Raw genomic sequence first — 10,866 nt, 5'->3', positions numbered from 1 at the left:
GATGGAGCGACTGAATCACGACTTGCTAGAGTGCTACGATGCGAGTGTGGCCCCTGAACGGGGTTACATGGCACGGCTGCATGCTCTGTGGTGCGAGAAACATCCGGAGCTATCGCGCTTTTCGCAGCAACGTCTGCGAAAACATGCTGAAGTACTCGGTAAAAGGGGCTATGTAAGCGGAACGCCTACTCTACCACAGCTAGAACAAGCCGGCAACAGAGAAAGAGAGGCGACACTAAGACCAACCGCAGGCAGGCATCCAATAGATGAAGAGCGATGCTTTACGACCCGGAGAAACATCAACACCAAGGTTTCTCTCAATCCTAAAGATCTGGCTGAAATAGATGACGAGCTTCATGGACATTTTTCCGGAGAATCCCACCTCTGGGCTATCAATTATTGTGTGTATAATGCAACGAGAGCTTTGGCCGATGCGAACCGTAAAACAAAACCAACGGCTGATCATAAGACCAAAAGACGAATGCATCGACTTGCCATAATGATAGGCTGGGCAAGACAGTACGCGTCCCGCATTCAGTGTGTGATTGACTACATCACATCTGGCAGGAATTTTACCCACTCCCCTTTTGCCTTACATTATTGCCACTATCTCTAGCACTGCGCCATTCCGACGGGTACTTGTGCGGCAAACCTGCAGATCGAAAGTACAAGGTCACTTATGTATTTTACATGGACGATCTTAAGATCTATGCTAAAAACAGAGAGCAACTGCATTCAGCTCTGGGGATTGTCGAACGATATACTAAGAAAATTGGAATGGAATTTCGGTTAGACAAATGCGCCAAGGTTAATTTGAAGCGAATAAAACTTAATGGCATCCCTGAAGATCCTGAGCTCGTCTGCAACGAACATGCTTGCCGTCCCGGTACTACTCTATTCATTGGGAGTCTTCCGTTCCGCGACTGTACATCTCACGCCGTCAAGGGGGTCGCGGAATATTGAGTATTGAATGTCTTCACAACAGGATTATTCTGGGTACAGCACATAGAGTTGCAAATGGAAGAGACCCTCTTCTTAAAATGGTCAGGAATCACGAGGAAGTGGGCAAAGGAGCGTTTCGGTACAAAGCAGCGGAGGAGGCTGCTGAAGCACTCGGACTTGACTTCAGTATTAGGGGTGAGCAAAATGCATCAAATCTTATCTATATCGAGTACTCACTCCTGAAAGCCCGGATTAAGAAAGCACAAGAGAAAAACTTTCGTGAACAGCTCTTCGATAAGAGGATGCACGGTATCTTCCACAGAAATGTGAAGGATCAGTCAATGTCTTGTGAGCCAACGTTTGCTTTCCTTAAATCGCCCGGATTGAAGTCTGATACGGTGGGTTTCATTTTTGCATTCCAAGACGGTGTCATTTCCACCTTAACATATCGTCGCCACATTTGGAGCCAAGACATTCCCGATGATAGCTGCAGGGCGTGCCATGCACACCCCGAGCATTTAGCTCACATACTATCTAGTTGTCCAACTCACGCGGGAACAACGTACATTCAAAGGCACAATGCGGCACTATGGGTGCTTTATTACCATCTCTGTCACTCCTACGGCATTAACCTAAATATCGCTCCTCTAAATGTTCCTAGGGAAATTGAGTCAATTGTCGAGAATGGGAAGTGCCGTATATACTGGAACTTTATATTCTCGACAATTGTTTCTGTTGCTCACTCGAGGCCTGACATGGTTCTTCTTGACTTCGAGAAGCGAACCATGTTCGTTATCGAATTTTCGGCACCAGCTGACAAAAACATCATAGCCAAGGAGAATGAAAAGAAAGAGAGGTATCGAGACCTTATAAGGGAGTTGCAACGATTGTACCCGGAAGATTCTGTTAAATTGATCGTCCTTATCATCGGCTCTCTTAGAGGTGCCAAGCTTTCACTTGTTAATGGCCTAAAAAGTATCCCTGCGTGTCAACAATATGCCAGAACACTTTCGGGAAAAATGCAGAAGGCGGTTGTCCTTGGGTCGCTCCGTGTTCTTAGGGCGCACGAGGCTTTTGCTGGATCGTCGTATTGGTTCCTTTACAGGCTGTGACAAACAAAGATTTTGAATAAAATATATAAATTTTAAAAAAATCGTTGAAATTGTTTTCAACAAAATAGCTAAATTTTTATACAAAAATTTTAATTTTATTCCAAAAGGCTGAATTGTATACTAAAAAAACGGAATTTTTAATAAAATATATGAACTTTGCACAAAAGAAATTTATTTTACACCAAGTCTAATTTTCTATACAAAAATTAATGTTTAATCAGAGTTGATTTTTCGACAAAAAAGAATTATTATCTTGTAGTTAAAAGAAATTAATTTTTAAACAAAAATTGTCTACAAAATAGTTAAATTTTCAGAAAACAAATTTTTTCAACTAAATTGATACATATCAACCAAAAAAACTACATTTTTAACAAAGCAGTTCCAATTTCAACCTGAAAAGTTGAAGATAATTAAAATTCTTTGGAATTGCTTTAAATTATGGAAATTAATTGAAAATTTTTGGAATGTTTTAAAACATCCTAAAATATTAAAAATCTTTTGAAATCTCTTGAAATTTTGCAATGCTCTTGCAAATTCCTTGCAATTGTAAAAATACCCTAAAATATTTTAAGTCCTTTAAAATCTCATACTAAATTATTAAAATCAATAGAAAATTCCTTGGAATCTATTAAAATATCCTGAAATATATCAAACCCTTTGAATTCTCATATTAAATTACTGTAATCAATTGAGAATTCCTTGGAACCTTTTAAAATACTCTGAAGTATTTCGAAACGATCAAAATATTTTGAAAAACCTTGACATCTTTTCAAGATTTATAAGGTAGTTTGAAGTTTTTTTAAACAACCCTGATATAATTGTTAAAATTCTTTGAAATTTCTTAAAATTATAAAAATGAATTGAAAATTTATTGACATCTTTTTAAAAATCCTCAAATATTTAAAATCCTTTCAAATCTTTTGAAATCTTTTGAAAATTCCTTGAAAATTAAAAAAATGCCCTAAAATATTTCAAATCTTTTACAAACTGATACTACTTTATTGAAATCAATTGAGAATTCCTTGGAATCTGCTCAAATATCCTAAAATATAATAAATCTTTCAAAATCTCATATTAAATTACCGTAACCAATTGAAGATTCCTTACAACATTTTGAAATACTCTCAAATATTACAATACCTTCAAAATATTTTGACCTACCTTGACCTCTTGCTCAAGATTTTTAAAGTACTTTAAAATTCTTTGACAATAAGTTGAAATCTTTTAAAATTTTTTAAAGCTCTTGAAAACTCCTTGAAATTAAAAAAATACCATGCAATATTTCAAATCCTTTAAAATCTCATATTAAATGACTGTAATCAAATGAAAATTCCTTGGAACCTTTTAAAATACTCTCAAGTATTTCAAACCTTCAAAATCTTTTGAAACACCTTGACACCCATTAAAGATTTCTACCATACTTTGAAATTGTTTCAAATAACTCTGCTAAAATTGTTCAAATTATTTAAAACTCCTTTGAACCATAAAAATAAATTTAAAATTCCTAGACGTCTTTTAAAACATCCTCAAATATTTAAAATCCTTAAAAATCTTTTGAAATCTCTTGAAATTTTTAAAAGATTCAGATTGAAATTTAGAACAAAGAAAAATTCAAAACGTTAAATATTGTAATTTTGTAGGTTAGAGTTTTCAAAATGGAATCAATACAAACTCAAAACTTTCGAAATCTTATTTTCAACTATGAAATATAAGTAATTTTCCACTTGATGGAATTCAAGTCTTCAAAATTTTAATTGTAAACTTAGAACTTCATTAACAAAAAATTATTAAGCATAAATGAAATGAAAGTGTTGAAAATTTAAAAGTATGTTTAAGAAAATATGTGTGTATATATATACATATAATTTCATAATTATATAAAAAAATCGTTTTAGAAATAGTTAAACTTTAACTCGAGTAATTTCTATTAACACTTTAATTTAATACTTTAACTAATTTGCAAACATTAAAATTTTTTACATTTTGAAATTTTTCTGTTTTCTAAATTTCAGTCTGAAATGATTTAATTTAGACATTGCCCAAATGAAAAACGTACGTTTAAATTTTGAACGCTTTCAATTAATTCATGATTATTAATTTCTTATATATAAACTTTCAAGTTTACAATTCAAAATTTGAAGACTTGAATCTCCTCGAGATGAAAATTATTCTTATTTAATAGTTGAAAATATGCATTCAATTTAATATATTTATGCATATTAACTGTTATTATTATGGTTAATAGGCCCAGTTCGCCCCTGGATATTAATGATTTAATAGACAAAGTAAGATGTGAAAAAAATAAGATATATATGTTCGTTCTTTATTCTTGTAGTTGATTTTTTCAATTTCTAAGAATTCTGCGAGTCACTCAAAAAAAAAGACTGTTTAAGTAAACCGTATGTAATTAATGATGTTTTCCAACTGTTTCTAAACATTATTGATTCAAAAGAAAATTTTAATTGCAAATGGGTTTTCTAATATTATAGGAAATAAATCTGTTCTTAAAATTTTTCTATCGTAGTATACGATTTCTAGACTTTTTCAAGCTTTGAAAGAGGTAAGAAAAATGAAATGTACGTATAATGGGCAAAAAACTTAGAATATCTTAATCTTTGAAATAATTGTGTTTTGATTTTAAAAACACGAAAGAAAATCTAGAAGATTTTAGGAAAATTAAAAGATTTTTTAGGAAAACTGAATGACTTCAAAGAATTTTGCGAAGGTGTTGAAGTTTTGTAAGGGTTTTAAAGTAATTTAAAATTTGGAATTTTTTAGAAAATTTAAAATTTTCTATACATTTTTTAAACAATTTTTAACAATTTTATAAAATGTTGAGTATTTCGAAAAAAATGTTCGAAGCTATTTAAGAATTTTGGAAGGATGAAATTTTTTTGGTAAGATTCCTCTGGAAATTTCTACAAATCTCTAAGTTTTGAAGGTCATTGTAAAAATGTAATTCTTATTACAAAAATTATTTAGGAATTTCAGAATTTTTGTAGCGATTAACAATATTTAAAAACATGAATAGTTTTTCGAAAAATTATTTTAAAAATTATTTCTTCAAATCTTCTGAAAGTCTTATAGGCATGTGAAAAAATCCATACTTTTGTTTTAATATGAATGACTGAATAGAAATAAAATGATTTAGTAGTTTCTTATAATAAAATACAGTTTTAGAATTTGTATCCACGTGCAAAAATTTCAAAGTGACAATCTTATAGATTTACAAGTAATTAAACATTTTCACTTTAACCATCAGCTAACTTCACTTCATTAAATGCTGTGGGGAAAACAATACCAAATACATGGGTTTCGGTCCATTTTTATCCTATTTCGCTAATATCTTCGTAAAAACGAATTTTTTCTATACATGTGTATTTGAAAAATAGTTTTTGTTTTTAAACAACTATTTAATCACATAATAAAATGATAGTAATTACTATTTATTACGAAGATATCACAAAAATAAAGTTTTGTCCCATGAATTTGGTACATTGTTTTCCCTTCAGCATTAAACGAAGTAAAGTTAGCTGGTGGTTGAAGTGAAAATATCTAATTTATATTTTCTTGAAGGATCATACGAGGAAGCTGAGGCCCGTCTACATTCTTTAAAAATAGCAGAATACGCGTTCACAAATGAGAACGATGTGACTCGAGAAGAAAAAGCTGCCGAAGTCGTGCGTAAGATAAAACAAAGTAAGCTGAAACTAAGCGCTGAGACCGAAGCTGCTACGCACATAGTTTCAGATTTAAGCTCTGATACTGAATCGATGCAGAAAAAACAGCTCTTCAGATGATGGCGGTCGTAAAATAAATAATAAACCTTTTAACACTTCTGGAAAACCTGCACAATCTGATCGTGGCAAAGCACATGCTACACAACTTTAAAAGACTAAAGGCACTTACAAATCACATCAAGAAAAGGGACATGCTAATCGCTTTAGTACGTTAGCCGGAGCCGATAAAAATAATAAACCTTCAAGCTCAAAAGTGAATAAACCAAATGCCAAAAGTCAGCTCCCTGCTAAGGAATTATTTGTACTTGAGAATTCAGACGAAAGTAAGCATATGTCCATTGTAACTAATCTTTTTAAAATCAAATATAACATTTATTTTCATAGTTGTTGATGTGATTAATTCTTTACTTTTCTGATGCAGGTGGCGAATTAAGTCTAAATGAGTTTGATAAATCGGTGATAAATACCAAATTATCAACCGATGGCGTATATACAGATTCAGAAGGCGAAAATATTTGCAAAGTTAGAAACAGCAATGATTTTAAACTAAAACCTGATAAACTTCAAAATTCAAAAAACTGCACACGCAAAGCTCTCATCATAAAAAGTCAAAAGAGAAAATGGAACAAAAGCTTGGAAAACTAACATTTTCTAGTAAGTTCTGAAAAATGATTAAATTAGTAACTTAAAATTAATTTCAGGAAAGCTTATATTATATCTAATTAATGCTTCGTATTTTCCTAGAGAGTGACCAACGGTTAAAGGAGAAAAAACAACACAGATCATACTCGTAGATAGGCAAAATAACTTCAGTTAATTAAAATAACAGACTTCATATTTTGTTAACAATGCTACTCGTGGTTTATGTGTGAGTAAAAAATACAAACTTAATAATATTTTAACAATAATATACTTTCGTATTGTTTATTATTATTATCCTAACTTTTCAGATTCAGACCTGCTGTGGGAAATTGACCATGATTTGCAAAAGGTAAAAGTAGACTTAGAAGACATAAAAGCGAATGAAAGTTTGGAGAAGGAAGCTCGACATAAAGCCCAGATTGAACAGGGGATTCAAGATAATTTTATTATAAAATATAATTTAGATTTACCCTTTCAGAACAAACTAGAGTTTGATCTATTCTATGAAAATCTTGCAACAGTTCAATAATTTCGAAATTAATTTGTAAGTGGAAACAATATCAGCCATTTTTATTGTAATTCAGCAATAAAAATGTGATGAGATCCATTAACTTATTTATTCATTTTTTTTCAGAAAAAATCTTGAAACAAATTGTTCGATAGAGCCTATGTTGCGAGTCGCACAATAGCTATAATCTTAAAAAAATATTTGTCTTGTGATTTGGCTATGCCATTTACGGCGAGAAAAAGAATGCCCAATAAGTTCATAATGAAAGCAACGATTTTCTACAACTGCTTACTAGGTAAAAATATTTAAAATATGACACATTTTATAACGTTCATTCTTATAACCTTTTTATTTATAGGGGTTCTTTCTGAAAAGCCTCGAGATCAAAACGGAAAATTCATGACGGAATCAGTCGTTGCAAATTTGCTGGGAAATGTCCTCAGTAATGCCAAATACTGGAAAGGAAACCGTAAGAGGTCTCGTATTGTGACGACGGATGGTAGTGAGAACGATGATATTGGTGGAGGTTTGCGCTCATAAATATACATGCGTATGTAGATACAAATATATCTGTAAATATATTTATTAATGTATATTAAACTTAAATATATATGTTATCTATTGTATACCTGGATGTATAACAAGCTTACATTTTAATGAAGTTTTGTGTAAGTCTTAAGTCAAGATGTAAATGGTGTAATAAAACTCTTTTATTATACTAATCATAATGTTATAAAATTGAAACGCAAATGATTAAAAACTTGTATAGCACTAATTGATTCATACCGGGCAACGGTCGGGCAGCCCAGCAATATCACGGCCATGCTCTATGGCCAGACGCTGGCCAGCGCAGCGTGACGATGCTGGTCGGATTCCGGCCAGAAACCCCGGCCACAGCCCGACTTAAAGTCGGGCTCCCCGGCCAGCTCCCTACTTAAAGCCGGGCTCTCCAGCCGTAGACTGGCCAGCACCCGATTTAAATTTCCACCCGGGAAGTTGGTACTTTCTTTGTATTTTATTGTATATTGTTGTATGTTACTGTAGTTTTATGCTTCTACAAGAATTTACGAAAAATTACAACTACATGAATCTACAGGAATTCGATGTATACTCGAAGTGACGAACGTTGATAGCAACGAAATTAAATCCTTGGTTTCTGAATTTTGTGTTGCCTAAATTATTTAACAGAACAGAAAATGACATTTAGTCGGAAAAATTTGCGAATGTGCTGGTCGATATTTGAAAACTTAAAATATTAAAAATCTTTTTTCTTCCTACAAATTATAGGGTAGCTGGGAATTTTTGGCAGGGCACCTAAAAACTACTATTTTAAATATACACAGTTCCTTTTTATAAACCTTCGATTACAAGTTGTTCAGGTTGTAAGAACTTTATAAATATAAGTTATTAATAATTGTATTTAATTTAGAAGTTGGTCAAATCATGAAGATTTTATTGATTATTGTAAATATGTAAATATGTAAATACATAAATATGTAAATATTGTAAATATGTGATGTAGAAATATTGTAGGTCAAAATTATTCAATTTCAAAATTTTTTAACTTATACCTGAAGATTGAAAATGAACTATTGAAAATTGAAAGGCCTAGAAATTTTAATTTTCAAACTAAATCCTTCAAGATTTGTTATTTAACCGATGTTTCATATCTTGTATACTGTTTTTATTATAAGTATTGTAATAAATATTTGTACTCATAACAAAAGAAACTTTCTATAATCGCTAGAAAATACTGTGAAGCTTAAAAAATACAATAGGAAAGGCATTCATCTTAAATTCATTCTCCGTATTTCCAATTTTTCCTATGTAAATTAGGAAAATATGGCCTGTTCGAAAGTTCAAAATAAAAAAATGCATTCTCTGTTTAATATTTGTCACAGTTACACCCATAATAAATTTTATACATTAAACATGCTACTAGATATTAATATTATATTCTAAACTGAAAAAAATCGTGTTAGAAGAAAGCAACGCTGGCGGGCATCGAACATCTCGGTACTAATATGTATACTATTTAAAAAATAATCAAAAACTACGAAAAACCCATATCTTACATACATTCGATGCTCGCAAACTCTAATATTTTTTATTTTCAATGAATATAATTAAGTAGTTTTTTATGTTTTTATGAACCACTCATACATATTTCCTGGCTACTAGATGTCCGGCAAATAGTCGGCGGCGACCAGATGTCACGTACCCGTTACGACTTTACGGTGAGCTAAGCAGTTTATACTGTTACGATCACAATAAATCTTTCACAATTTTTTATGAGTAAATATTACATCTCTTTTTTTCTACTTGTAGAAATAGTAGGTACAATTTTTAAAATGTATTTTTATTTTAGTATAAAAGTGTTTTTACGAATGTTTTGTGAAGTTCAGAACAATTATTGAACACTAAAAACAAATCGTTTTAGATCGAATTTCAATTTTATAAAGTGAAACAACACACTTTTGTCAAAACTGTTTCTTTTTAATGTGAGCTTTAATGCATTGTAAGTAATAGAATAATAGAATAATCTTCACTTTCACGCTGAAATCTGTAAATATAAATTTTTCTCTATTCAACTCTTAATACCGGGATCTAAAACCCTCTGTTTCACATAAATATTTATTTGTATTATCCAATAAATAATTTTAACTCCACAAAAAAAATCGTTTAAACACTTTTATGTACTTATTAAAATGCATCTTTAAAATCGTACTTATTCTTCCTGGGCGGATTCTTGTCAACATTTGGCGTATCGCAGGTTAACCATTACCAATATTGTGCTGAAATTTTGGGAATGGAAAAGTGTAAGTTATTCTTTTGTTATCGTTCACTTATTCTTTTACCTTCATATAGTATTCTTCTGCGTAATAATATGTGTATGGAAAAGAGAAAGTTATTAACATTTATCGAAGATGTTTACACATAAATATGTCTTGGGTCGTAGTTTAGGACGCACGTGATATTTTTATTCACAAATACTGTATTTGTTTCAAAAAACTTGCTTAAACAATCAACAACAAACCTTTTGAAAAAGCACCCTCGATATGCATAATCAAGGGGTCCCCTTTTTACATTTTAGGCAAAAGTTTAAAGTATGCCAAGCGTAAGATTATAGAACATGTTTGCTAAGCCTTTCTTAAATAGTTCTAATGTTCTTGTGAGTAATGTTACTAGCAGATATTAAAACTCTGAGATCATAGATGTAGAACGCTGGTCTATTAACTTATTTGTGAGTACCTATGGAATTAATCACTTTTCACGAATTGGTCCATGAAGTAGGTTTTATTTTTCAATCGTTATAACTTTTTGTATCTAGAAACAATGAAGAAACAATGAAAAATTAGTATAATGTAGAAAATCATACTATAAATAATGCATCAATTTAACTGCATTCGCTATTTGGCTACATTAGTGTATAACCTTTAAATAGCACTATGGGTCACAAATACCCCAACAAATTTGTCAGCTCGAACAAACCGTACTAAATTCGGTAAAGTGGAACACGTGTCATGTAACTTAAATTAAACTAATAGCTATAAAACCGATTCCACTTTTTAAAAAAACAACAGATCTTAAACAACATTAGATACCTTTGTGTGTCCAAAAATATTCAATACCGACTGCGCAAAACACGTAATAAAAAGAAGTTGTGCCCGTTAAGAGTTGATTTTAAATATTTATCTCCAGACGTAGAAGGTTTTTCAAAAGAACATTTAAATAGCCTCATGGATATGTGATTTATATCTGTGTATATTTAATAAAGACTCACAATTCAATTTTATTTTTCCCGACAAGTTTCGCAAGTAATTCTTTAAACGAAAAATTGTGGTTAAGAATCTCTAGCTGGTAATGTTATAAAGATTTCCAGCAAAATACAAATATTTGTAAAAACATGAGCTACAAATTG

At 31.3% G+C, this 10,866-nt stretch overlaps 1 long non-coding RNA gene across 3 annotated transcripts in view; it reads left to right on the top strand.

Annotated features, from left to right (window-relative positions):
- Positions 1-7,857, top strand: part of LOC117173417 — a 143,742-nt gene extending 135,885 nt beyond the window's left edge. For all 3 annotated transcript variants that reach the window (XR_004467174.1, XR_004467172.1, XR_004467173.1), the window contains exons 3-8: positions 5,631-6,117; positions 6,216-6,448; positions 6,539-6,662; positions 6,745-6,980; positions 7,071-7,239; positions 7,303-7,857. This is a non-coding gene — a long non-coding RNA (uncharacterized LOC117173417). The remainder of the gene's footprint in view (positions 1-5,630; positions 6,118-6,215; positions 6,449-6,538; positions 6,663-6,744; positions 6,981-7,070; positions 7,240-7,302) is intronic.
- Positions 7,858-10,866: the final 3,009 nt, after the last annotated feature.

This window comes from Belonocnema kinseyi, chromosome 5 (genome assembly GCF_010883055.1).
Source record: "Belonocnema kinseyi isolate 2016_QV_RU_SX_M_011 chromosome 5, B_treatae_v1, whole genome shotgun sequence".
Lineage (NCBI taxonomy): Eukaryota > Metazoa > Arthropoda > Insecta > Hymenoptera > Cynipidae > Belonocnema > Belonocnema kinseyi.
Note: the sequence above shows the minus strand (reverse complement) of the source record. Positions and strands in the feature narration are given on the sequence as shown.